The sequence below is a fragment of the Odontesthes bonariensis genome, chromosome 5 (assembly GCF_027942865.1).
Source record: "Odontesthes bonariensis isolate fOdoBon6 chromosome 5, fOdoBon6.hap1, whole genome shotgun sequence".
In the NCBI taxonomy this organism is placed as follows: Eukaryota; Metazoa; Chordata; class Actinopteri; order Atheriniformes; family Atherinopsidae; genus Odontesthes; species Odontesthes bonariensis.
The window spans coordinates 18,736,875-18,764,831 of NC_134510.1; the positions used below are offsets into that span (position 1 = coordinate 18,736,875).

The following is a 27,957-nucleotide window of genomic DNA, read 5'->3' on the forward strand; positions in this document are numbered from 1 at the left end:
CACTATCAGTAAAAATAAAGTTGTTTACGTTGCTCAGATTTTTTTTTTTTCAGGCCAGAGAAACACCACCGTGAACCGATGTGGAGAGTAGAAGGTAATTTCATATCTTTTTATTTTATTTGTTTATATTCAAATACATCTACAGTGCACCTTCATCTATTACCGCACATTTTTGTGAAAGTCTATTGTACATATGAAAGTACTGGCGGCGTGTTTCCAGTTTTGTCCCACAGAGCATGAATAAGGGCTGCATTATCGTTTCAGTTTTATATGACAAAAGCAGGCTTCTATTCACCAAGATCCCACATTCAATAAAGGCTTTGCTCTGGCGTGGTTTTTTTTCGTCCCTTTTTCAAGATTTATGCCGCTGCAGTTCATCTTTTAATTGCAGTCTCAAGGTTTCAAAGCCACTTCAGTTTTCGCGCTTTGCCGAGCGGATTGGAGAGCACTATTGAGGTCAGGTTCTTCCAAAAAAAAAAAAAGAAAAAGAAAACTCAATTAAAAATGGTCCATAAAGGATACAATTCAAATGTGTGCGGAAAACAGACCATTCAGGGAATCAGAGAATTAAATACTACAAGGCCTCCCAATCAAGCGACTTAATAATGGACAAAATGACAGAAATACAGTTTTTGTTGAAGAATGTTGTTGACTCGAGGAAGGAGAAAGAGGTGATGGAGGAGATGAACTTCACTGAAAGTACAGCGGGCATGAATGAACCACCTCAGCATGGGTTTGCACAGAGAGAGAGATATCTTTTCACAACTGAGTATCAATAAATAACAACTATCCATTACTGACCAAAATTGGATCAAGCTTCATGACTGGATCCACACTCATTGCCTCTAATGCTTTCAGTCTGACGTAAAGCACCCGTAAAGTGTGTCGATTAATTGCACAACTCATTTTCAATGTGTCTACATCTGTGCATACGTGGAATCTGGTCCGCCTTGTTTTATTCTGATTGCTGGAGCACACTAATGTCAGCTGAAAACATTGCTCGTGGCTTCCTGGCACATGAAAATCTGCAAACGATCTTGTCATGAATCTTGTCATCACAGAAAGTTCAGGCCCAAACCATCGTTTTAGGAAATCGGTGCTGCAGAGCAAAAGAACCGTCTCACATGGGTTGCGCATATTTGAAGATGCTGGGATCAGGGCGTCCTGCAGGCTTAGCAGGCAGTATTTGCATTTTTAGCCTACCAGTGATGAGCCCTCTACTCAAAAACTGTGCTGACTGATCATTTCCTTGGCAATATGTCAGAGTCTTAGAAGTCCCGGCTCTGACATGTCGCCCAGGGTCTTTCCATTTTTGCAGACAACCACAATCTTTGCTCTTTTCTTCCCTCTTTCCTTGCCTATCCCTTCGCTCCCATCCCATCTCTTCCATCTCTGAGAGTTCCCTTTATTGTCAGTACCCCTTCCATCTACAGCGACTTCCTCTCATCTTTCCCTCCTTTCTCCTTTGATTTCATCTATTCGTGTTTTTTGCTATGTTGATTATTTTTTAGGATTTGTGTGTTTCTGAGTGTGTTCATGTTTGTTTTCATATAGCAACAGGGTTGCTGAATTGAAGACATAAACAACACATCTAGGAACATTGAGATTTCAGTAAAATAAAGTTGACAAGCGGCAGACTACGGCTGCAACAACCAACTGATCAAAATTGATTAAACTGGTTGTTTGCAGCAAGTTGAAACATTGATTAGTTTGGTAATACACGGTGAGTACTGTGGCAAAGTCTCTTCAAGCAGGAGAAAGTAATGTAGCTCCCATGATGCTGTACAGGAAAATTGACCATCTCTTTATTACTGAAGTGAACATTTGACATGGACAAAAATACCTTCTATCTGTTTTCTCTTCTTTCTGTGTTTTCATTTTACATATATACCCCAGCCTGTTATTTCTGTTGTGTTTGTTGATAACCAATTTGCATTTCTCCGTTTTAAATGGGTGAAAATCTGCCAAAGCCATCCGACTCTGCTCATGTCAACAGAGTGATGTCAAAGAAACACTGGTGTATAACATAAGACAGTTTTTCCAGCAGTGTCAATAGACAAAAAGATACGAAAATAATCTTTCATCAATTCACAAGCAATTTGAACAATAGTCGGTCAAATATACTGTCCATTTCTTCTTCTTCTTATATGTTTAGACATGGCTGCATCCACGCTGTCCATTTATGGTCATGTCTGCATTTTCCATTAAAATCAACAGTCATTAACTAATTCATCAACGGTCGTTTGTACATAAAGTTGAGTTGTTCAAAGGAGCGATGTACAAGGCAAGGATTATCTTTTTTAGAATCTAGCTTTTTTTCCTGTTAATATTCAATCGATCACAGCAATAATCCACAGTCAATTAGTTGCAGGTTGGTGCTCCAAATCGTTTTGTATCTGTGTTTGGAATATATGTATTGGTTGTTTTCCTTTTGCCAACGCTCATCTCCACAGATTTGCATAAGCAATAGTCTATGTTAAGCTTTGTATTTACTCCATCTGTTGAAACACGTCGCACCATACCAAACACGGCATGAAAGCCTTTGCTCACCCAGGCATTTATTTACTTCACCATCCACAGAATTACATCCTGCGATATACAACAGATCCACTGCAGATTTGTGGGATTATGAGTTTAATTGATAATTAATCCTCATCATATCAAGAATAATGAGAAAAATATGGCTTTGAATTCCAGTCAACATTTTCATCTGCGCACCCAAACCATTTTTCTACATCTGTGGCCATTTTGAAAGGAACAAAGCTATCGACACATGTTGCAGTGCTACTGTGGATGTATTAAAGAAGAAAGGCAGGAGAACGAGAGTATATTTTATACACTAAAATTAATTTTACAATAAATTGTTAGTAGCCTTTACAATTACAACTGCCTCATTACAAGGGCAGACCCTTAAATCCACACAGTGTCAAAGACAGCGAAGGACCATAAAGATAAAATGCAAGTTTAGATTTCAAACCATTTGAAAAAATTTTGTAATTTAACAAAGTATTTGTACTTTAATCCGCTACACTTACTCTTGCTCAGTAACTAACATAAATGAGGCATAAACACAAAAAGCAGATGTTTTTCCCTTCAGACCAAGCATACAAATGTTTTTCTAGCAATGCACAGAGCTCGCTCAGCCTATGAGTGATTATTATTATTTTTTTTTTTTATTCTTTCTCAATTTGTTTCACACAGTCAAATCTCTGTTTTTTCATTTCCTCAGTAATTATGGGTGCTATACATGACTCCTGCTGTGTGTCATGCCAAATGGCTGTGGACCTCTCCAATGAGATTTTAAGAAGAAAGTCTTCTGATTTTGACTGATTTTCTGGCACAAGGTTGTCACATTGGCTTCCACAGGGCTGTTTAAAAATACAAAACAGCAAACATACCATGATCCATCTGCCAGACCGTAAACCCTGCAGGCTATGGATCCTTCAGTAGAAGCTTCAGCAGGGGTTGTCGGTCTTGCGATGTCGCCCTGACGTAATGTGAAAGCTGATGCACACTTCAGTCATTTTTGTTCTGTTTGTAATTGGCGATTATTTCTGCTTCTCTGCTTTACTGATGGGAATCTGACTTTTATATTTGGTAACGCTGCACTTGTTTTCTAGCAACACTTGCATTTTCCTGCCTGTCTTGATTTAGGTTCTCGATCACTGAGATGCTTTTTTTTTTTTTTAGAGGAAACCATGTGCAGACGTTGCCTATGAATCTGCCGAAGAGAATGTCTATGCATATTTCCGCCTTTGTGTTAAACTAAACATATTCATTGCATCCTCTTACACTGACCCACTTGTTTTCACTTCTTCATCAATCTCCTGGGCTCATTATCTAACCCCACAGCTCCTGTGTTTGTGTTTGTACGCACACACACACAAATACAGAGGGAATGGTGGGATGTGATACGCAACTTGCTCACAAACCCTGCCCCATTATCACTACCTGCAATAATCTGCAAAAAAATACACGCACAGAGTTCTGAGAGCACTTATAGAGGGAGTTTTTGTTCTGCTGCCAGCGAAACAACTGCTGTGGGGAGTGATTTAACAGGGCAAATGAAAGATGCTTAGATCTTTTTGAGGTTCTCTTTGAACAAGCTACTTGAAGGATGAATGAAAACACCCTTCCCTGTTGGCTTGGGTATTTAGTTTTACTCTTAAAAGTCAAATTCAAAGGCTCAAACTTTTTCAGATTTACCCAGGAAAACTGAGGGGATTACGGGGAGCTTTGGTAAAATGTTGACAAGGACAAATGTAAAAAACAAAAACAAACATGCGAATATCAAAGTTGTAAAAAATGAACAGGGGCAAAAGGCTGCAAAGGTAAATGACTGTTAAAAAGAAAGAGATTAGCGACATGGCTGGGTATTAGGGGCACCTAGGAGAGGCAGAGTCTCTCAGAGGTAAGGACAGGTAGATTTCAGCAATCTGCACAAAACTGCATTTACAAAACATGGGGACAATCTTTTGTTGTCAGAATCAACAAAAGATTCAGAGAATCTGGAGTCATCTCTGTGCAGAAGGGATCTTCAGGCCCTCAGGCAGCACTGCGTTAAAAACAGCGGTACGCGAGACACACAACTCCTCTGGCACCAAAGCTCATTCAAAATGGACAGAGGCAAAGTAGACAACTCTTATGTGGTCAGGTAAAATGGAATATAATCAGATATGCTGCCTCCTCCTCAGCGCACAGTTCAAACGCCTGCATCTCTGATGGTGCAGGGGTAAATGAATGCCTGCAGGACTGGCAACTTGCACCTCTGGAGAGGCGCAATCAATACTGAAAGGTATACACAGGTAATAGGGAAAAGCTATGCTCCTATGTAGACGGTGCATCGTTAAACGCAAAATACAACAAAAGATGACCGAGGACTTTTGAGCTGCAAGAGTCTTATATCAGACAAAAATGTCAGAACCTTCCTCTCTCTAAAGTCTCCTCAGTTCACATTTATAGACTGCTGCCTATGAGAAGAGGGGATGCTACACAGTGGTAAACGGGGCCCTGTCCAAACTTTATTGAGACGTGTTGAGCCATCAAATTCAAGATGAGCAACTATTTCTTTTATGAAGCAGTAAAATTCCTCACTTTCAACATTTGGTGTGTGTTGTGGTTGTTGGTTTACAAGATTGGCAAACGAAAGCATTCAGCATTTTACACAGCATACAGAAACCGAATGCAGATGTACGCAAGTACACTCTGAGCATCTGGAAATGTGAATCTGCAGTACATCAGTCTGAGAAACACTATTCATACAAAATTCTGCACCCTCGACCGAGTGTTTGTATGCTTTTAAAACACTCAATCTTTCTGAAGGCCTTCAATGACATGCACAGATACCACATTTTATGTTCATTGTCATCAGGGTATTTATCAAGGATTTGAATATTTTAGTGAAAAGAGACTTGAAGCATTCTTAGAATTGCACTTTTATTACCTTACGATCTAAAAACAGCCAAGTTTATTATTTTACAGAATTTGTGACCTTCTCCCTAACTGTGTTGTTCTCTGAGTTCTATCATCCATTGTCCAGAACTTTTAAGTCTTCATATTCCTCCGGAATGTTTCAGTAACTCTGTTGTTCCGATTTTAAAGAGCAGAGTGCAAGAGTCATGGGGCAAGAGTAATTTCTGACTTGTTTTCTACTCCATAGAACCTCAAGGCACTCCCTGAATACCAGTGAACCAGTAAAATATTGTGTAAGTGTTTAAGGAAGCTGGGTACATAGAAAGTAGCAGCTGAATGTGGCAGAGCAGCGACTCTTCAATTACACGCATGGTGAAAATAAAAATTCTGAGGCAAAGACAGAACAGTTGTAAAAATCTGCAATGGAGGTAATTCACTCTCATATTTAATGTGTGCAAATACATGTATTGGAAACAAATTTGTCTGAAGTGATCACATTAAGGCCACTTACGCAATGTTTTGAAATGGGTGAAGTGAAAAACATGGATTTTCCAGTTAACAGTAGGAATCAGGGTTAGGTTAGGGTTAAGGAATGTGCAAATGTTAAGGCATACCGTCTAAAAATCTCACATGGATGGCATTATGTGAGCTCTGTTTGGTTCATTATTGCAGGGTCTTTGTTCCTGCATTCCCAGGGAACGGTACTAATACTCTTAATAATACTGTGTGTCAATTTGACACTCCAAGTGCACCCGTGCCTTTCTTTTTGTTATTTAATGAGTTCAAAAAATGTAAAAATTAAGAACAGGTTAAACACTGCTTTGTTTTCTGTATAGAGACTGTGGTGGAAATACAACCACGGACTAAAGAGAAATGTAACCCAGGACAAAAGGGATCCTGTATTTGCTGGATACGTGGCTGCACAACCTCTAAGGAAGTTCTGATAGAAAGATGGTGCCTATTTAAACGTTTTAAAGAGCAACCGACAATCTGTAAACTCTTAACACTCAGTTGTGTAACATCATCCCTCAGTCGGAATTTCAGTTAGCGACATCAGCGAATCAGAGACTTTACAGTGCACTTGCCAAAAACAATGTGGCCAAATATCTGCTTGGTGAAGAACAATCACCAAATCTAAATCAGCGAGAGCCTGAGAGAAAGCTGGACCGAGAGACCGAGACAGAAAAAAAAAAAACACGCTGAAGGAAAATACGAGGTAAGACAGCCAAAAAATACTATTAGCATCAGGCAGGACGCTCACTCATACTGAACAAATCACACACACATGCACACACTTCTTTCTCAAAAGAGCGACATGCAAAATAAAGACCTAGCTCCCCACCTATAGATAAAGACCAGCAAACAGAATGTTTCTTTAGGCTAGTTTAATACCAATTACCCCGATACACCTGTCTGAATACACACTGGGTTAAAGCCTCACTAGCTGTGTGTAGATGCCTGTGTGTGCCTTCAGGCTTTCAACCAGATCTCTAATGTGCTCTTGGCTCCAGTAGCATCCCCTGTTCTGTGAACCGTTTGGGAAGTGTGAGAGGTTTTTGCCCTAATGGAGTGCTGTGCACCTGCATCAAATCTATAACCGTCCTTTAGGCCCTTCTCCAGCATTCCCAAAGCTCACCAGCCCATGCCTCAGACTCTCTCTTTGCTTTCTCTTTCGCACTTGCACCTACACACACACACACACACACACACACACACACACACACACACACACACACACACAAAAAGAAAAATGGTTACAGTTAAATATGGCTAAGTATCTAAGTCTATGAAAGTAAGAGTGAGACGTTCAACAGAAGAAACAGGGAAGATAGTTTTAACAAACAAAGACATGCAGATGTGCAGATTAAGTGAGAAAAGTACTAAAAATGAACTCTTCTATCTCGTGTCAACAAGAGCATGCTATCATGTTAGCTTTAAAAGAACTCTGAAATGCTACGTAAGCTTTTTCCGACTACACATTCCAAGAGTGTAAAATGGTCTTATCTGCCCTCAAATTCAACAAAGCTCTGGGCTTAGTTTTTCGTGAATGTTGAGGTCATGAAGAGAAATAAAGAATGGAAAACAAAGAGAAGGTTAGTACATGATGCACTCCAGCAGTGAGTTTGGCATTCAGCCGTGATAAGCTATTCTAAAACATTCTCACGGTACTTTTAAATAAGTTGATCTCAGATGGAAACCTTTTTTAAAAAGACAATAAAAAAACATCTCCCACCAAAGTGCTACTTCATGTGAAGTCATTTCTCTGGAGGTCACACCAGAAGTTAGAATTCTCCTGCGTCAGACTGAAGTGATTCAACATGCAACGCTATGACAATTCAAATATAGTCAACTAATACAGAAGGTGAAAATCAATCTGAACAATTGTCATACTGGTTGAGGTGAACAGCAAAATTTGATACTCATAATATGGAGGGGGGATTTTTTTTATTTCTTTTTTGTAAATAAACTGGGCCGTGGGAGCTTGCGCCACACAGCAGTACAAGTTGCTACTGCTATTGCTACGATGCTCATATCAACTTTAGAGGTTAAGCATGAGACGCTTTGGCCAGGAAACTTGGAGTTTACATATCGACACCTGGATGCCATGTTTCCATCAGTGCCCATAAGAGCCAATGAATACTGGTGACTACTGCCGAGCCACCACAGAATGCTGATTGTACCTTTTCCCACAGAAGGCAAAAGGCAGAAGTTAGTCATGTTTTTTCCCCCCCAGATAATCTTTAACGACCCTCTTACCGCTTCTCTTTTCTATGAAAGGAACCCCTAAAGAAAAAAAAAAAACCTTCATTGCTTTCAGCAAAAAAGTGCACCGTTAACCTTTGTTAAAAAAACACATGGGAGGAAGCCTGATGATTATCAGGGGCACATACTTTGTTGAGATTAGACTCAGATAAATGTGTCTAGCTCAGAAAGCGTTGGCCAAGAGTGTGTTTAGTCTCATTAGTAAAGGACAGAGGTGGGTAACATGAAGCTGGATGAATGAACAAAGTTTTAATATGCTAACAATATCTATGGATATACCATAATTAAGATTTCACACATAAAGAAAACAAGATTTGTGATTAAAGTTGTGATGTCTTTTTCTGCACTGAGCTGCTGTGGAGAAGCGTTTACTTTTAATGCACCGTAGTTCAGCTTATGATCATCATGAGAAAGAAAGAAAATTAAATACTGAGGGTGGGGGCTGAGAGATAGATTCAATTGCAGTGAAATATTTGAATGTGCTCTACTCCTCCATGCATACCCCATCTAGCATGTATGCAAAACACTTTGTACGCAAAAAACACATGCAAAACAACAAGCACACACAGACCCACACAAAGACACGGTTGCCTCATCAATTGCTCCCATCTTAACAGAAAAGACAGTCAAGTCTGCCACCAGTGTGACAGATTTAGTTTGTCAGATTGGGGATAGATAGATGTCTCCTTCTCTCACACACACACACACACACACACACACACACACACACACACACACACAAAGGCCTGTGACAGTCGCCTGTAGGCTGCTCAGCGTCCGAGATGCTGGATTGAATCACATCACAAGAGAGACATGGCAGAAAACACTGAATGAAAGCCTCAGAAACATCACAAACATGACACCACTTACACAGAAACCCTCCCCCAAAACAAACAAAATACACACACTTTGTCAAGAAAAAGTTTAAGGTTTAGGCCTTGAAGCGAAAACTATCAAGTGCCAAGAATGAGAAAAGCATGGCATGTACACTTAATACATTCGAGTCCTACGGGGGTAATTTGCAAAGGTGGCTTTCGGTTTTTACGTTTCCCTCCAATGTTTTAAAACTCTGTGTCAGTCGCTTCTATAAGCAGAAATGTTAACCGGACAAAATCGTGACAGTGTTATGACACTTGGCCAAAAACATTTAAAAAAAAAAAAAAAGGATAATGTTCATTCATTTCAGAGCAAGACTCCTGAAAAGGTTTCGTGACCCATGCTTTTTGGTCCAAACCAACTGCTACTTTGTTATCGACGCTAATTGCGTACGCCTTTACTTTGCGGAATGATTCTAATCTTAAACAGACACAGCAACCGTAGACTTCTTTATTTATTCTTCCACTGTGGGGCTTCACAAACAGATCAAATGTGCTCGGGTTGTGTTTGCGTGGGCATCTGTGTCCAAGCTGGGTGTGGGAGGACTAAGCCCTTGGCACTGCAGCATCTATGTGTCTGGAATTGTGTGTGTGTCCAGCTGTAGTATGAATCAGAGCTCAGCTGTGATTGTCAGGCTGATTGTCCGTTATATCCACGTTGCCCTGGAGGCCTTGTTGAGTGTAATCTATGTGTGTGTGTATGTGTAAAAGTTAGACGGAGGGAGCGCATGTGAAAGGCCCGCATTTGTTCAGAGCTAATCTATGATAGCAGCTGATACTAATGCATTGGCAAAAAACACTATGATTTTGATTATCACTGGAGGGCACACCTGAAGACACAACAAATCATACATGCAGAGAAAGGTCTGCCCAGCAAACTCATCTGATTGCTATTCAAGGCTAACCCTCCAGTCGTCACATTACATCAAGAGAAACTATGTGATGCGATAAGGGGGGGCAGAAAAAGAGCTACAAGGAGCTACAAGGCCATCCTAGTGGCTCTGTGGGATAAAGCACGGATAGTCCTGATGTGCGTTTGGGTTAAAAGCTGGATCATGACCTTTGATGCATGTTGCAGCTCTGCCCCCTTGCCTCTCTTTTTCTCAGATTTTTTATCAATAGTGCAAATAGAAAAAAAAAATATGTATAAAGACCCAAAGAAAGGTGTGCTGTAGAAAGGAGAAGCGGAGGGAGACAAATTACCGCCTTTTGAAGTGTAAGAGTCTTTCAACAAATGAGCTTGTCCTTCAATAACACTGGTATTTCATATGCGCAACACAAAAAGGAGATACTGCAAAAAAATATATTTTCCATTGGAGGGCTTCAACGAAGCCAGTGGACAGACCGTGAAAATATTCAGAACTCAAACACACATTTAAAATACCATGACCCTGTTGAGCAGGCCCATTTCCAAGAAGCTGTAACAACAATGGCGAAAACTAAAGCAAGCAAGGGCACGGAGGCAGAAACAAGCCGAAGGAAACTTAAAAGTGGGAAGGACTGCCATTCGCTCTCAGTCGGAGGCCGTTTGTATGAAAATCTTTGCCCTGTAACCTGGAGGAAAAAATAAAAAATGATCAGCCAAAATGTATTGCAACTAAATTAAAAACAAAACGGGATGCTCGAAACACACACTTAAAAACTTAACCTAAAGGGCACATTACACACGGAACAACAACTTAACTCGCACAACCCCAGTGAGAGGTTAAGTTGCCCAACCTTGAATAATTAGTTTGGTTAATTCATTAATAATCATGATGGATCCCTCCACAATCACTCTTTAGTGCTCGCCTTTGGTAAGTCATTCAGTCATGAATGACCTTTCACTACATAAAACCAGCCCTCCTGAAGGATATCATTTTCAGCTGTTACTGAAAGCGTTTCGTTGTGGTGTGTTAATTCAGAGTCATAGTTACAGGTTGCAATTTTGAACTTGACCGCATTATTCCAGAAGATAATTTTTTTTCATGCCCATTATGTCAAGTGCGGACTATCGACCGGGATGGCTTTAGCAAAGCCGACCGCGATGAAACAAATACATTTTTTCGAAGTAAAAAAAAAAAAAAAGTGTACGTTGTTTCTTTTTGAATGGGCCAGCTTTTGCGGTTCGTGGCGCGCTTTATCTTTCACCTCAGTGCGCCGTCCTTCCCAGCTGAACATGAAATAAAACAGTTTGTGTAGATCAACGTCAGGGAAAGCACGGCTGTCACAGCAGAGCACATTCTGAGTTTTAAGTACAGCTCACGATGTGGTTCTTCCTTTTTCTTTCTTCTTTGTGCACACAGAACATTGACAGGGGGGGCTGAAGTGCGCAGTGTGGTAAGTTGTGCGCTCTTGGACACTCAACGTTTCGATCGCCGTCAAAGGCAAACGATTCATTGTCAGAGTGCGTTAATATGTGTGTGTGTGTGTGTGTGTGTGAGTGAGACTGCAAGGTTCTACATGTTTGTGTCCTCTACATTTATCCCACTGAAGGTAGATTTTGAAGTGGTGAAATGATGGATTGTCAAGTGTTTTTTTTTTCTTTCCCCTCTCCACAACTCACTCAGGTAGCCAAGGACAGGAAAACAACAGATGAACTAATGAATGACAGTAAGAAACATGTTGTTGTTTTTTTTTCCCCCACACTTTAGACTGAGTTTTTCTCAAAGTCTTGCTGTAATTTGTTTTTCTTCCTTTTTAAAAAAAAAAAAAAATAATAATAATTTCTTCATTGGGCAGTAACAGGGGATGCGATTAGGGACAGAAAAGTCAAAGGAGGTGATGTTTTCTTTAATTGTGAAGCAGAATTAAAGGTGAATATTGATAGAAATGTCTGAAAGAACCCAAACTGATCAGTCACCATCAACAAATGATCAGTTTGGGTAATTGTTTTTTTTTTTATTTGAACCTCGGAAACTCCTCAGCAGTCATCGTTGGCACTCCCCAAAGGAACTTTTGCTCCCCTTAAGAAGCGTTTCATTTCGGTTTGGATGGGATCGTGAGAAATACAGCAGGGGCCACTACTTTTTCAGTGATGAAAATAAAGGGATGGGATGAGAAAATGTTGACAGGAGATCTTGGTACAAAGAGCGGACTAACAGTGCATGTGCTACAAAGCAAGCCAAGAGTGGAGCCAACATTTTTAAACTCCTGGTGGAATTTTGTTGATGGACAATGTGTTGGGAATAAATTAAATTATATATTTCTTACTTCTAATTTAATGCAATGCTATGGACTGACAGATTGTGGCCTTAAATGCCCCAATACTTTAACTATACTTTCTGCTGTTTAGACAATATGAGACTGCGTGACGTAAATGGGGAATATTAGTCTGTTTTTGTGTCAGAGAGGAAAATAAACCTGGGTGCTTGGTGGGAAAACATTGAAAAATAGAAGTTATGTGTATTGAATTTGGAATCCCAAAAGGAAAGTCCTTTTTGGATGGTTGTTTCAGGGGTTTATATCAAATAACGCATAGAATGATTTGTTCTGTTGATTACACGACTATTCAAATATCGCATGACTTTATGCTTGTGTGTTTGTGTGTTAAGTGCAGACTATTACATGATATGCAGGCCTTCAAATTAATGTAGACGCATGTCAATGGGGGACAACAAATGAGCCTGGACAGATGGACAGAATAAATTAACATATCATGTTTTTTAGTGCTCTGATGCACATAGAACGGAAGACAGTGGGAGGCTGTAAGGATCCAGAATAGCTGGCATGTACACGCGGAGCTGCACGACAGGCTCTACCTTGATCAACTTCAGCTCTAAAGTGCTCAACAGAGACACCTTTTTCTTTAAATGGCCTTTTCTTTAACCATCTTTTAATAAATCTTTGGACTGTAATTTAAGACTGCAGAATACTGCCAAAACAGTGACTTATTTTCATCAAGAACCAGAACAAAACACTTATTTTTCGCAATTGATTCTCAATTACCGATAACATCAAATGTACGTCCTGGACTACAAAGAAACACAGAAACACCAAAAACTGGTTGGTATATCAAAGAGTTGCTGATTCATTTTCATGTTCATAAGCTTATCGATGAATCAAATAATTGCAAAAGTGATCAAAACGGACCTGTCAAAATCCTCATTACCAAGTCAGACTGGCTTCAACATGATGAGACTTGAACAAGAAAATGGCGACCGCGGAGGGAAATATTAGTGCCTCAATGGTGTTGATTGATTTATGGCAGGGAAAGGGGGGTCAGGTTGAACTGACTCGCAGCGCAAACACATGTGCACTTAGACGTACATTCACACTCGGACATAATGAGTATTAATCAAAGGAAGCGAGTAGTAATCAGACAACGCTTGAAGAGGCTGGTCTGCTTACACACAGCTGTGCCTTTCAAACCGAAAGCCATCAGAAGCAGACAAGAAAGACACAAAAGAGCCCGATCCCTCCACATTCACCAGTGACGGTAAAATAAACATGTAGCCAACGTCACAGACACGCTCAAAAGAGCATTCTTGTTTACTGATCACGTTACGGCTACGACAGAGCATTCTAAGCATTTTTTCAGCGTCTCCTTGTGTTTATTGCAAGAGGCATGTTGATTAACAGCCATATCCAACAAGTGGAGTCTGTTGTGATGAGGATCAATGTTCAACATCATTTATGAATGAGAGAAAGATCTACGAATGGGAAAAAGCAGGCAGTGAATAAAAGTGAAAAACTGGATTTACTGTCTTAATGAGTGTAAATGCCAGGGGTATGATGGTTAAACTGAACCAGGATGCATTATGGGTTACTGGCTGAAATGTAGCTGAAGGACCTGTCTTCGTGGCTCTACAATCATTTAAATATGCAGCCTGCGTCTTTCTCTGTATACAAAAATGAATGTGACACTGCCTTGGAAAATGCTGTTTAACTTTATACGCTCTACACCTACCTCTGAATTTGCCTCAAGGTGAGCCTTTTTCAGAGGCTTATTTAGCACTAAGATCGGGTGTTTAAACAAGCAAATATACAGTGACCAAAATATCAGGTATACACATGTGCTGCTCGAAATCTGCTATTTAAAGCCGTGGATGGGATGGCAGGTAAAGGTAGGCCGCTTCAAAGAGCGTGTGCTTTTTAGTGTATGGGAGTGTGTGAATGCATATGCAAATGTACTTATGCGCATTACCTATAAAAAAAAGTGTCTCGTGTTACTGTGTGTCTGTGTTCCAGCAGATGCCAGACCCCTGGGTAGCATATGGTTGAGTGGCAAGACTATCAAACAGCCAGCGTGATGCGTCTCTGGGAATCTGTTTGTGTTCACAACAAGTACAACTCAGTAGGGTTTGCATTATTATTATTTTTATTTTTTTTTGCACAATTAGGACCTTTTTAATCACCACCTCTCAAAAAACATCAATTCGTGTTTGACATTCACACAAACACGTATTCAGACATATGCATGTAGATTGATGAGCAAGCACATAAAAAGTCACTCTCCAGAATTGAACACACAGAAAGATCTCTCCCCAAAGATTGGGGCTGCAAGAGTGTAGGCTATTTCACTATAAGTGCTAGTTCATGAAATACCTGTATACCGCAAAGTTTTCAGCTAATATAGTGCACACGTCATGACCCGTTATTGTTTTACTCTATACAAAAAGCGTTTCAAACTTTATTCATCGAGCAACAGGTTTTCTATTACAGTATTTCTGTGTTTGAATCCGACATTTAAAAGAAAGAAAAAGCATGTTTAATGTATTCACTGCAGTCTGGAACATACCGCTTTCACAAAAAAGAACATTGTGGATCTAAAAAGGATTCTCTAAAAATAAAAATTAATTCATTTTTTTTTGCAAATGCTGAAAGTAGACCGAAACAACACAGCAGTAAGTAGTAATGTAATTCAATATAAGGATAAAATATCAACCAGGTCAAAGAAGCACAACCGGACAAGTGTTATATGGAATATCCCTGTTGGGCAAGCTACCATGGATATGAATTTTATTTTTTATTTTTTTTTGCATACAGTGTCCTTTAAAGCACTGCAATACATTCTAAATAGCCACGTATATCTTGAGAGGCTGTTATAACCTTGTTCGTCTGAGCGGATCCATTTTTGCCTTTACTCACAGTCTAATGTACAACGCAGTACACACACCTCAACTAGCCAACTGGTCAGTGGTAGACTCCGATACATAAACAGACCCATGCATCCAATAAGATCTGATGGCTTTTTTGTCAACTCCAAACACAGCCCTGCTAATGGCCATGCACAGTGATGCTCTAATGTCAACAACATCATGCGTTTGAAGAGGTCAAAGCAAGGGGACGGCCGCTTCTTCTTCGGTGAGGAAGACAATGGCTCTACACACTGCATTATATTACTAAACTTGCCTGTGCCCTTCATAAGCCCTCAGCACAGTTCTTTTTCAATCCATACTTGCCAGTAAAGGTTATTCACTAATACATGGCACATTAGACACACAAACAACTTGTGTCCTCAATAGAGACCCAAGGCATCGCACGTACCACCCTGCAAAGTGTTATTCACTCATGAAATAAGCTATCATATCACATAGTTTTCAAACTGGCTAGTACAGTCATGGAATGACTTTTGACTTTTTGCAAGGCCTGAAAATATACTCTTAATGCCTAAAGCCCAGCAGCTGAAGGTCTATCAGATTCAACATCAGTGTAGGGCAACCAATGCACTGTATATTAATCTTTTTCTCATCCTACAGTAGATGTATTACTGATGAATGCTTCGGTAGTGGCCAAAAGGAAAAGCTAGAGAGGGTTGTGCGTTTTTCTAAAACACCAAATAAAGATACAAAAATGAAAAACAACATGAATGATAAACTAAACTGACTGATGAGTGAGTGTCATCACCTCTGAACGAAGTTGAACTCAAACCTGTTTTCTTCGGATAAATTCAATCCAACCCTTGAAAATAGCAAATGGCAGCTCTAATTTCACAATGTTATAGGCTGTATAGACTTTTATCGGAATTTCAGCTCCTCATGCACACTAAATGAATAATTGCCTTTCAATTACTACTGAGAGATACGCTGCGGTCTCTCAGCGCTCCTGTCCACAGTTTGTGCTTCATGCTGTTTTTGGGTGTCTGAGCATTTCATGTTTGAGGTTGAGGTGTTTCATATTGATCCTTAGTACAGCACAGGGAAAATAACCATATTCTAAGGCCAAGTGGAAAAGTGGAACATAAATCAGATGGTACAAGTTTAGCATCATTCAATAAGAAATGTAACAATCATGAGCGCAAGTGCACTTACAAACACGATACATTTGAAAATTGAGGAACACGTTACTAAATTCATTAAGCTCTTGTTTTCAGCACAGTCCCTGCAAACCAAGGTTATATACACATCTAATTGTGCAACAATGGATATACAAACTGTGGTCAATAAACCCCTGGGGCACAGTTGTCATTGTGAAAAAATAAAAAAGCTAATTTATATGATCCATCAGCTGACACGAGTCGATCACAAATGACATTTTACCCCACAGTGACAAAAAAAAAAACAAAAAAAAACAGTGCCCAGAATACTTCTATGAATTCTCATAGATACGGAAGGTTACACTTAACAGAGGACACAGTGTATCCTATGGCCTATGTTGTTGCCTATAAGGAATTAAATGAACCGGTTGTCTCTAAGCTCAGTTATAGCTCGGGGACTTGTTGTCACTACACGTGTTGTCCGGATGAAAAATATTCTCCAAACAATGTAATTACAACGTGGCCTTGCTGCGACTTGTACAGACACTGCCTCAGAGTACAGCAGTCAGAATGCACTAAACACTCATACACATGCACGTGGAAAGACAAGCCTTCCCGTCAGAGCCATAACACAGATAGCACTGACACACACACACAAGCAGGCAGGCAGGCAAAACTAAAAGCAAAGAGAGTTTAGAAAGACACTGATTCAAGGATACACACAAAAAAGAGGCACACACATCTCCAGATATGCACCCACAAAGAGCTGTAAGGACACTTTGATTTAATTTGTTTATGCTGCAGTTCCTGGAAAGGACTGCGCTCAAGGCAGTACATCGCTTCTGCATGAGAGGAGATGACTGCAACTGGTCTGCCTTTTGCCTAACTTCTTAGTCTCATCCCTGCTCTGTTTTTTTATCCGTTACCATTCCCCATGTGTGAGGTCATCGCCCAGGCCTGCATCCAACCTGAAAAGTAGCCTCTGTTTATCATTTTGTTCTTTAATTTCATACCTTCCGTCAGTTTCCTCGACGAATGAGTCATACTTAACACATATGTACACATGGACATCTGCAGGTACACAAACAGAATGGATGTAACTATAAACAAATGAAATCAAATAGCCTAAAGGCCCTAAACCTTTTAAAACAGCTTTAAAGTGAGATAAACGTATGTGTTTGCAAAAGGACACGCATGCCAATTTTGAGCCGAACATAAATGCAGTTGCTGCGCTGAATGGAGCACTTTTTTGCTCAGGAATAAAAACCTCATACTTAAGTTGTGCAGAATTTTAACGACAGTTAACTAGAAACGAGTTCCACAACTGTTTGCCTTTTGTTATTTCACACACAGGCAAGGACTGCGGCTCTGAATGCACCACATAACCAATAGAAATAACACTCTTTGATTGATTGAAAGAGAGCATTTACAAGCCCACTCTACCACTGAATAAGGGATTTGGCACTCTGAACAAACTGAAAAAAATGCTGCGTGGAAATATTTGGGTTTTTTGGTCAATAGATAAAATTCTGGAAGTTCAAGGTAAGGTTTTATTTGTGCTATGTGAGCTACGGTTAGAATACCCTTCCAAGCAGTGACCTGAGATCACAAGTGTGCACATGTGCACTCAAATGAGCGAGGCGTGATATCTGAAACTGTGGCGTATGGGTATTTGTTTAGTTAATGTTATATAAATGTACCCATGAAAGTCTTCATGTCCTCCTGCTATGGACTTAATACAAAAAAAAATCTAAATTCAGAAGAAACAATCAAAAGCTACTCTTTGCCCAACTCTAATCCATTTTATATCACATCAAATTTTATAATATTTACTCATATGCTTAATACATTAAGTTGATGCAACATGAAATTTACCACTTGAAAAGACTTCAAGTAGGTTTATCGAAGGACTAACGAGCACAAACATATAGTGCACACACGCACGCACACAAAAACAGGTGGCCATTAAGCACTTGATCTTCCCCGATTTCTTTCAACACGAGCGTCATGTCATCAAATTGGCTGACAGGCCCTGAGGGTGCTGTTCCCTCCTTTCAAAGACAGGCTTATTTCAACTTACAAACACACATGACTCAAAGACAGATGGTTAAGAGACAGACAAAAATAAGAACGTGCAAATCCAGGTCACCTGAACTTAAATAAGTGTGTCTGCCATGTTTCTGTGCGCTGATCTATGCAGATTTCATTTAAATGAACTCACCAACAGACTCCCCTAGCACAAATGGCCACGTAATTATATCTACACTTGCCCTCACATCCCGTACATCTAGAAGAAAAAATAAAGGGACCGGGATGGATGTAATAGTTATCTTTACTTTAGTAATATCACAATTATATTGTAAAACTACAAAAGGCACAATCGCTGCTCTGAGCCTGAGATGACGACCCACAAAATGAGTGGGTGTGGCAAACGTTTGATCCTCACCTGCACCCATTCACCTTTTTATTGAATTTTTTTCCCCCTACAAACATGAAATACAACCATAGATGACAAAAAAGCTCTAGTAAAAAGAAAGAAAATCCCTTCTGCTCTTTTGCTGTTTAATGGGCTTAAGAGTCCACTTTTTCACTGGTGGTACTTCAAACAACTAGACCGTGCCTCAACAAGTCTTGCTCTCATACATCAGCACACAGAGAGATGAGCAGCTTCAAAAGGCAAAGAAAAAAATAAGATGAGACGGCACGGTAAACTGGAAGAGGTGATACTCGGGTGCGGAAAGTGCAATTCATAGTTCTCAATTAGTTGGAGCAGTCTTTTCAAATTAATACAAAACAAAAGTGCTTTAAAGAACTCAGAGTGGGAAAAGAAGAAGATGATAGGCTTTGCTGCTTTATACCCTCACATCTTCTTCATGTCCTTTCACCACAGCATGTCACTGCCTCCACATCTTTAACACAGACCAGTTTTTTTTTTATTCTCCGTCACCACACTGCTGCACTCTGCACAAAACCTGGCTGATGTTATCAAAAACCACCGACCACGGAAAAAAGAAGCAAGCGGTAACATCTGAGGGGTCAAAATATTCAGCAAACAAAGGATTATGTTGCAAAAATACCAACTTCAAATCTTGTTTTCTCATCTGTGAACACGATTAATAAACTGAGAATCAATAGGAAAAGGACACAAGAATGATCCCGATATAACTATACACAGGTAATATTTCAGATTCAGGCCTCCTGCTGGCATTATTAATTTGGAGTGTTTTAATTAAGCACGGAGATGACTTAGTTGGTGCATATTTAATCAAAGTGCCCCGCTGGACAAAAGTTCCAGGTAAGTGATGTCATATTGTACTCCATTGTTTCCTCATAGCCGTTTCACTGCAGTTTCTCTATCAATATATCACCCATTCATGCTAATTACAGCTATTTATTAGCCCCAAACACCCAATTAACAGGCTTTCATCTCAACAAGCAAACACACTAATCTATACACAACACATTAAGAGACATCTCCACCAAATATTATTAAGAAAAAACTGAATGACGATCCCAACTAGAATAGATGTCGGAGCAGTTGAAAATGCTTTTTGTTTTCTTGTCTCCCTTTCAGTTCCCTTAATATTCAGTTTATTATAAATATATTTTTTTCCCGAGATGTTTGTTTTTGTTCTTTTGTCTCGCTTCTGTATCTGTAAGTAGTTCTCTCCTTTATTGTCCAAAACGGTCCTGGCTGTTTTGAGAGAGCAGTGAGTAATGAGGGTGGACCGACACACACCACACTGAGGGGGCGGGGGGTGGGTGGGGGTGGGTGGCAACAATGGCAAAACAAAATGCCAGACTGCACTGGACTCAAAGTAGCATTTTAATTCCCGAAACTGTGCATGAATGGTTCTAGACACAACAAAAAAAAAAAAAGACGGAGAAGAAATGAATGAAAATAAATAAACTGCACCATAATAACAGACTTTTATCAAATCCATCAATACATGATCACCCCTTCATTCACAAAAATAAACGTGACTGATTGCACAGAAATGCCCTTTTGTTGCTTTCAGCTCCAGTTCACTGCACTTCTGAGTGTGTGCCTCACTGATGCAGTCAACACATGAAGCTGGATTACTGCTGCATTTTTGCTTTTTTTTTTTTTTTTTTTACTTTACAAGTATTCTTCATCTAATTATTACAAGTATATGTACATTTATATATAGATAAACATATACAAATGCTTAAAAAAAAACAAGGAAAAACATCACTTTTGATTATTGCTGTAATGCCATTATGGTGAACCACACATAGGCTTTAAAATGAATCATTCCACATGCAGTGATCTTAAAACGTGTGCGAAGCGGAGAATCCGGGAAGGAATAAGGAATCTTTGAATTACTAGAAAAAGAGGAGTACATGTGCCAGGATATGACAACTTGGGAATAACCCTTGTAACGATTAAACCATAGAAAGAACACAAAACCAAAGCCCAATAAACACTTCTGGCGTCACTATTTTTAACTGCCATCATTTTAAATTGAAATTCTTCTTTGCTTATACACGATCACGCGAACACACTCACACAAAATGCCTTGAGTCAGTTAATGTATCACTTATCCCCCCTGCTGTGCCCCAGTTTTTGCAAAACAGTTATGAGAGCAAGGCCTTTGCAGCACTTTGCGCACAGCTCCTTTACAGAACCTTGCAAGCATCGTGTCTTTCCACCATGCGCAGCTCCCTGTGTAAAAACACTGCTCTCTCAGCTTTGCATTATTTTCACATGCACACGGAAAACCAGAAGCAGGGCCGGAGGCAGGGATGAAAGCAACTGTGTGCACATAAAACTGTTTTGTCACTCATTTGAAAAGTTACGTTACAAAATAATCTAAAAATGTGTGAATCGTATAACGAACATTAGTTCGTGACACATAAACTTAGGAAATCATTTCCACTTTGGCCTTAAAGAATCTGCTTATTGCTCTTCTGGAGCCCGTGTCCTGTACATTTGGCAATGGGAAAATTGACCTTTTAACAAGACAACTTGTTCATATCAAAATGATCAATTCGGACCAATTATTTAGTTTGTTATAAAGTTGTTATGTTGAAATGTTAAACCTGTGACTATATGTCACCACATTGAGAAGCAAAGCAAAATCAAGCTTTTTGATGCCACGCTTGCCACAGCCTGAGAAATCACTAGATAAAGTAGCTGCTGCTTTTTTATTTACAGGCAACGTGAATTAATTATACAGAGGCTGGCTGAGTTAATCTTCTGTTTTGAATAAGTACGCACTACCCGCCACACTCGAAATCAACTCCAGACTTTTTTACCTTCTGATGAGAGCATTGCACCTGCCAATGAAGGGCTGTAATTCCTATTGCTTTCCAGCAATTTGTATGTGCATAACACAACTAATTAGAGCCGCGAGTCCCTCACTTTCAGTTCTATCCATTATCAACAGCAACTGTAACCTATGGAATTTACCAAACAGCTTAAATATCAACATTTGTGGAAGTGTGCGCATATTTGGGGAGCATTCATATTCTTATGTATGCCTTCATTCATGTTTGTGGCCCACATGATTAAATTACCAATGTGCATATACTTAACATAGACTTTCAAGAGAACTTTTTGAAACCAAAGAAACCCTCATCAGTCGATGTGATCGATCAAAAATTCAGATGCAAAGTTTATGTTTTTGGTGGCTTTTGTTCTTTTCTATGGCCCATCAGTCTTCTTCTCTTAAGGCCAAATCATAGTATCTGCATGTGCATAGTGATGCCAGTATCGGACACAGCATAAACACAAATGGTTCCTTTTATACAAGTGTTTCATACATATATTTCATATAAGTTCTGCACTGACCAGCTCACATTTACGGTGTGAGGAGCATCAAATCTCCCGAACTGACTTGTTGTTTATGAATTCTCCCCTTCATCTTAGTTTCCCTCCATGTCCAGTTTGACGTACTCAAGCCTGATAGCTGAAGCTGAGACATATATTTGCGAACACACACATAAACACAGGAACGAGAGGATTGGTAATGTTTTGTGTGTTCGAAGATGGGTCGTTTAATTCGACTCCCCCCACTTAAAAACCCACCTTATCTCACTATTACACATTCAAAGTTGCACACACTTTGTCAAGCTCGAGGACTAACTCAGCCAGGGTCGGTATAATTAACTCACTTTGCCCTTGGTATAAAAAAAAAAACAGCACAACTTCCTTTGCGAGCTACTTCATCTTCTCCCTTCACAGGCTGTAGAAAGCTTATCTTTCCTTGCAAATTACATGCGAGCACCATTTAAAATCTTGCTTTTCCTTATTGATTTTGCTTGGTAGTTGTCGAGCCTTTATCTGTAGCTATGTACATTTACATGTTTAACAGCTGTCCGACAGAGCTTAACAAGAACCTTCCATTATTCTGGCGGTCAGAGCATCTAAGACGAGTACCTTAAGAATCTTTCAAATTGAAATTAGTCATGATGTACCTGAATGCAAAGTAAAACCTGCATTTACTTAAGTGTAATCTTTTCACTATAAAAGGCAATTAATGGGACATTTCAAAGTTTTTGCAGCCGAAGGAAGGCCTGTTTCACTTTTAGAGCAGGCCTATAATCTGATGTCTAGCTAATGCTGATGGGATCTCAGTTTTCATCAAAGGGCACACTGGACTGGACTCTCCAATTAGTTCTGACAGTAGTATTTAATGTCAATCTTACTCCAGAGACAGGTGAACTCAGAGATGCAGGTCCATTACATGATAGTGATGATTGAATCACCACCTGCAGCCTGCTAACTGCAGGCAAGCTTCGTGGTAAAATACCCAATTTTAGTCCTCTTTTAGCCAGTTTAAACAGTATGTGCTCAACTAAAGGTTGAGAAGTAGCAGAAAAAGAATGGCTCGAGACTTCATGATTTACATAAAACAAAACATCCTGTTTCATCAAGCTTGCTCAGTGTGGTGGTGATTTATTTTCCCGATTCCGTTTCTCATCATTCATTTTCACAATATGCTGTTATTTGACAGTTTTTGTTTTGTTCATGTTTAGAGAGCAAAGACAACACTGTCAAAGTTGTATAAAAGTTGCAACTGTACCTTGAGTTTCTTGACTGTTACTTTCATCATCATCATCTAGTTGCAGTGCTGAAAATGTCCTGATTTGCAAAGGCCAAATAAGGGGAGCACCCCACATCCATTCAAGGCTAGAAATGGGAGTGGAAATCTCTGCATTTTTACAAACACACCGTTTTAGTCAAGACTTTTAATCCATCTGGTCCCAAGCTGTAAAAAAAAAAAAAAAAAAAAAAAGAAGCTGCTCTGGTAAAACCTGCGATGTTTAAAGTTTATTCAAGTAATAAATGAACTGGACATTTGACATGCCGATAATATAATTTTACTATTCAAACAGAGACATAATTCTTTATAGAACACTTCAAACTCCTCTGTCAAATAAGGTAGTATTCATTCAGTTTGACCTGAAGAGACACTTTTACAAACACACTTTCACTGGTTGTGAAAAATGATCATTGTATTGTTATATCGTAGGACAATATTGTTCTTTGACAATCATTTTCAGCCTCTTTTATTACACAGACAGTGCCCTCAGTAAACATCTTTTGTGTTATTTTGGGCATCAAATATTCAGTCATTTATAGTGGTATTGTTTCCTCCAAAAAGGGCTTATGTCTGCACCAAAGGCTTTTTCTCACAACAGTGGATTTAGTGCAACTGCAACTCTATTGTGGCGATCAACTGCACACCTGGTGCACAGTAAGAGATCCTCTCCAGATCCCTTCTCATATATCAACTGCAATCATTCGTGGCTCCACGAACCACCTTTTGACCGGAATATTCTTTTCTACTTTGAGTTATGTTTATGAGTTTTCATGAAAGACCTTATTTCGCTTCCCCAATGCGGGGACTCCTGACTCATGTGACTTGAGTGCACGCATTCCTGCAGTGTCATGATGAATCTGATGTGGATGTTTCCTGAAAATCTCTCCTCAGATTAAATTCAACAGAAAAGTGGAAAATATTTCCATTACGTGTAAAAGCTAATCATGCTCACTGAAGTTTGTAGTCACCCTCGCACCGGGCCCAACTCTTAGCAGGGGGAAATAAAAGTATTCCACTCATTTATTACTAACTAATGTTCTTTATGTTCAATTTCAATTACACTTAACTGTCTAGTGCAAATAAAAAAAAGGCAATAATACCACTTAAAGCAAGCATTTCCAGTTAATTATGGAAAAAAAGGAGGATGGGGGGCACTAAAATACCACAGCTGTGGAAATCTGATAATTACTGTCTGGTATTATATCACCAAATATTACTTATTGTTTTCTGACAAACATTAAAAAAAAAAAGTATGATAATATTTTTTGGTAGTCACTGTTAGGGGAGACAGACGAGCTGCAGGTATTCTCATACTTCAGATCTGAGTGTAGGTTATTTACCTCATCAAATATTCGTAGCTTTAAGAAAAAAAAAAAGACTTTCAGACAGCAGCTGCAGAACACAGTTGGAAAGCGAGGGACACACACATCGACAATAAAACGCGCATGCCTTTTCAAAAGAGCCTGGCTGAGCAGGAGGCCTATTGACTGAATCAGAAAGCATTCACTCTCCTGTCTAAGAAGCCATTTAGCAACACAGGCCCCGACACCCCTCCGTCATTCATTTCGCTGCCACTTCTGCTCTCCCCTGCTAAAAAACGCTCCCGCCACTCTTCTATTCACATGTTGGTCACAGAGTATGCTGAAGGAGCTGCAAACCCACGGTTTCCTCAGGCCCACTGCTATGGCTGTATGTGTGTGTATGCGCTTGTCCGTGAGTAATACACAAGCACGATGCCTTGAGTCTTACCAATGAGAGCAATCAACTTTGGTGGCGAGGGGAGCGAAAGAGCAGATATTTTCCTTGGAATGTATTTTTAAAAGGGGGAAAAGAAGGGCCAAATTAGCAATTAATAGTTCTCAACAATCATTCTTTTCAGGTCAAATCGAGTAAATATGGCCAAATGAGCATGTTTCTTTTGTATGGCAACATTTTCCTTCTTTTGTGCTTGTCTTGGACTTGAATTTATTCATTAGAATGCTTCCCAATGCTTACAGCAGAAACCTTCCGCTCAGTGATTAGGATAAATAACAGATTTCGTTTCAGCTCGATGCTGGTTCGACTCGTTAGAAGACAGTAAAACCAATCAGGGAGAAAATAAAACGCAGAGACGAGTTAGAAGTTGCTTGAAAGGGCTCGTTTTTACAATATAAGCAGTTCTTTTCAGATGGTATAGCTTTTTCAAGGTTAAAGATTTTATCATTCTTGATAAAATTGCTGCAGTCGACCGAATCTCTGTAGTCCTTGTTCAAAACAATGAAACTAACAAAGAAAACAAAGCATCTCCCGAGCAGCAAAGAGGAGCAGGCTTGCTCTCCTCCGTTTCCTCGGGCAGAAGAAGGGTTGTTGAGCTTTGCCCTTGGTGAGGCCGAGCATGGTTGTGTCATTTGTTAATTAAATGGTGGAGTTAGGAGGATAGAAGGGAGCGCAGTCGCATGTGAATAGGACGTAGAGAGGTGGACTTGAAACCGAAGTTTAGGGACACAGTGGGTGGGTCGTGCTTTCCCTGACTGTGATACACTGAAAAGTTTAAGAACCGGTTACATAAAGAGCTGCTGGGTTTTAGTCCAAGAAGTCTGGTGGAAGGCTTGTTGGGTAGGATCGTGTCGGAGGTTTACTGTAATCAATGTGGAACACGCTCACTGTATGTCACAGACCGCAGCCGATTCATTTAGGTAACCTGGAAACTGTTTTGAGTTGCCGACTCGGAAAATATTTGCTCCACACTTCTTTCTGTCTCCAAATGACACGGAGTAAAGATGTGCAGTTGTCTGAAAGACAAAAACCAAATCTTATCTTTGCACTCACTTCAGTCACTCTGACAAGCGACAGCACTAAAAGATGTTCCAATGTTGGGGCATACACAGAGCTGGTTTAAGACCATTTCATCTCGTTGAAGTGTCTTTAAGGTGAACTCCATATGCTGGTAGAAATGAGGAAAATGACTGGCCATTAGAACTGCAGGTGACCAGTTTGACGTCGTTAACACATTAGCTGTTTGCAGACACAGTCAAGTGCACCAATGGGCATTTTTTAAAGTGTCTGCTGGACTCTAATAAGTGTAGAGGCGGGTGAAGTGAAGATGGATCTTAAGCAGAAGGAAACTCATTGCATCACAGAAAATACTGTAGTACAAGAGTAGTAATATAGTCTTCACTTTTTAAAAACACTGTTTCATTATCATTCATTAAAACAAAATGTGAAGGTGTTCCTCAGACATTTCGAGAACAAAGCCTCGACTCTGAATATTGCATGTGATGATCAAAGCAAAAAATAAAGAATTAAACACGTTAAAATGTTGTGGCCATTTTCATATAGTTCTTCCTAAAAAAAAAACAGAAAAAAGAAAAAAAAGAAAATCAAAGAACACAGAGCCGCTGGCTGACGGAAGAATGCGAGTGAAGCCATTAAGTTGAGCTTGTGAGGTGCAGGCATGCTTCCAGCTGGGTAAAAAGGATGCCAGGCTACCGTGTTTGGCAAGACTTTTACAGTGTGTGTCTGTCCCTTGATGGAAAACACAGCAAACATATAATGCGGTGCTGCACTAATTAGAACAATAAAGAACTTGGGAATAATTTATAAGGCAAATGTCAGCCTGACGCCAAAATGGACAATGGAAGAATGAATGTTCACATGTGTGTTTGTGTTACTGCAGGACAATACATGAGAGTGTTGCTGACTTAGTGCTTGGTATATTGAAAGTAAGTATACACAGTGCTCTCCCGTACAGATGAAGAAATCTTAAATTATGCATTTACCGAGCAATATTCTAACGTGGGTGGAATGTCTAAACACACACACACACTGAGTTTTAATTAGTTTCATGGCTGTTTTCTTGAATCAAACAGCAGGTGCGATATCATCCTTTACAGTAAGCTATTATATAGGCCTCTGAAAGGAATGAGTCGGAGGTTTATATAACTCCTTCTTTTGTCAGTCAAGCTCGGCAGAGGTGTCAAATTCAGTGAATATTCACCAGGCTGCACACCTGTTGGAAGTTCGATTTTGAAAAGGGGTGAAAGGAGAAAAAGAGGCCGCGACTAAAAAATTAATTCAGTGGCTAACAATCAGTTATAACGGACACTGTGTGATATAACACCATAACTCAAAAAAGAAAAAAGAAAAAAAGGTTTGCGAGACATCATTTCCATTTGATTCGCTTTCAGGAAGAAAAAAAAAGCGAGTTTTCATAAAAAACATGTGGGGGTGCAGAGAATGATGAGGAAAATAATAATAATACACAACCTTTGTTCCAAAGTGTGGTCTAAATGAATACCCAAAGCTGAACAGATGCTATAAATTTTTTTTTTTTTTAAAAATCCAAGAAAAATAAGAAAATGGCAGAAAGGATCCAATTATTGATATAAACGTAAGTGAGAAAAATGCATTGAAATAGTCCAACAAACAGTGGGGGAGTATACCTTTAAGGCATCTCACTGAAATAATTTGACATTTCTAAAGTGCCTAAAAGACCCCGAAGACAGGCACTTTCGCTGAATGGACACCAAGAATAGACGGGGCGAGAAAAAAGATTAAAGAGAGTTTGGCAGGAAGTAAACCACAATAGGAAATATTTCTTCTTTTTCCCTCCTCTACTCCTTCTTATTGTTGACCTGAATAGTAAAGTTAATTAACAGGAAGGGAGGGGGGGGGTATTGCA

At 39.6% G+C, this 27,957-nt stretch overlaps 1 protein-coding gene across 1 annotated transcript in view; it reads right to left on the reverse strand.

The window, feature by feature from the left end:
* cdkal1 (CDK5 regulatory subunit associated protein 1-like 1) overlaps nucleotides 1-27,957 on the reverse strand; it is a 224,029-nt gene that overhangs the window by 25,933 nt on the left and 170,139 nt on the right. The gene's annotated exons all lie outside the window — the stretch shown is intronic.